The 1,572-nt window shown below is 52.5% G+C and overlaps 1 pseudogene; it reads left to right on the top strand.

Moving 5' to 3' along the window:
- Positions 1-218: 218 nt before the first annotated feature.
- LOC102248656 lies at positions 219-1,565 on the top strand (annotated as a pseudogene).
- The last annotated feature ends 7 nt before the right edge of the window (positions 1,566-1,572 follow it).

The raw sequence follows: 1,572 nt of genomic DNA, 5'->3' as shown, positions 1-1,572 counted from the left end.
GGTGGACAAGATCCTGGATGGCCACCCTGTCCAGTCAACCCATGGATCATGATGCCAGTGCCATATAGGCCAGCACCAAGGCCCAGACCTTGCATAATGACTCTGCCGACATGTCTGATAGCTTCTACTTTCAGCAGGCAGCGAGCTAAAATGCCACCCACAGTTCATCCCAGGAGAAAAACTTTAACCAAGGGAATCTGATAGTAAGAAGGAGATGCATGACCAGGCAACAGAATTACTACCGGAAAGCTGTGGAATCTATGCTCATGGCCCAAGTGTCGGAGGAGGTTGTATCCTCACAACAGGCCCTGGTGAGGCATGTCCCCAAAGTAGAGAAGGCCCTGGACTTTCGGTATCACACTGTGGAGAACTCTAGCGAGAGTAGTCTAGACATGGAGGATGATGTAAGTGTCCCCAGCACCCCAAAGCCCAAGCTCAGGCAATATTTTGACAGCATGTCAAGTGATAGTGGCTCTGACTCAATGGCCCATGGAATTCGATCCCCTGGGGAGCAGCTGGAGGACAGCCTGGAGGCAGAGTCCTCCATCTGGGGTTGGTTCACCAAGATGCTCCCATCCATAGTGCGCTTCACCAAGTCTGTAGTCATCCCCTCCAGCAGGTCCAAGGGGAAACAGGCTGGCCACCTAGGCTGCAACACAGCCCTTAATGAGTGGTTCAACAGCCTGGACAATGACAGCCCAGACCTACAGAACCAGCGGCAGATCCCCAGGAAGCCCATGAGTGACCAGCCAAACAACATCCCCATTTCCCAGGACAAACTGCCCGAGAACATCATCCTGGTCAACGCCTCGGACTGGCAGGGCCAGTTACTTTCAGACATCCTGCAGGGGCACACATTGCCCTTGGTGTGGGCTTGTTCCACAGTTGATGTCCAGGAGGCATTTAGCATCATCATCTCCTTGATGCAGAGATATTGCAAGTGCAATTCCCAAGCTCTGATAGCAGTTTTCCCACCAACCACCCCAATAGCTGGACTACATGCATTTTCTGGTCATTCTGCTGGGTTCCCACCCCATGGCCAGCTACATAGGTTCCATGGAATGTCGCTACAACAACTTCTTCCAGGGCCTATACTGGTGGGACATGTTCAACAACCTGGAGTCCCAGAACACCTTGCAGGACACACAGGACGTTTTGTCGAGAATCACAGAGTAGGTGCCAACTGTGTCTACCTGCTGCCCATCGAAGAGGGCATGCTCAATGAGCAGCAGAAGTGCCCCAACGAGAAGTCCTCACAGAAGCTCATTCCCTGAGTTGGAGCAGTGAAGGTTGGAAGAGTGGATCGATCTTCAGCCATTTCAGGAGATTCAGATGATGTGGACCCCTCATGCTCCAGTGTTCTTCCTGCCAGGAAGGCCTCACCCAACACACTCTTCCCTCCGTCAATGAGTGGGGGCCTGTCCTCCCCCAGCCAGAGTGTCCATGCAGAGACAATGGAGCTGCAGGTGGATTACTGGACAGCAGCCCAACCATTAGATACAAAGAAAATTGTGAAGAAGAAAGACGTGCCTACCGCCAAAAGCACACTCAAGTGCTTCTTCCAGTCTATCC

The sequence above is a fragment of the Myotis brandtii genome, unplaced genomic scaffold (genome assembly GCF_000412655.1).
Source record: "Myotis brandtii unplaced genomic scaffold, ASM41265v1 scaffold40505, whole genome shotgun sequence".
NCBI classification, from domain to species: Eukaryota; Metazoa; Chordata; class Mammalia; order Chiroptera; family Vespertilionidae; genus Myotis; species Myotis brandtii.
This window is presented reverse-complemented; position numbering and strand designations above follow the sequence as displayed.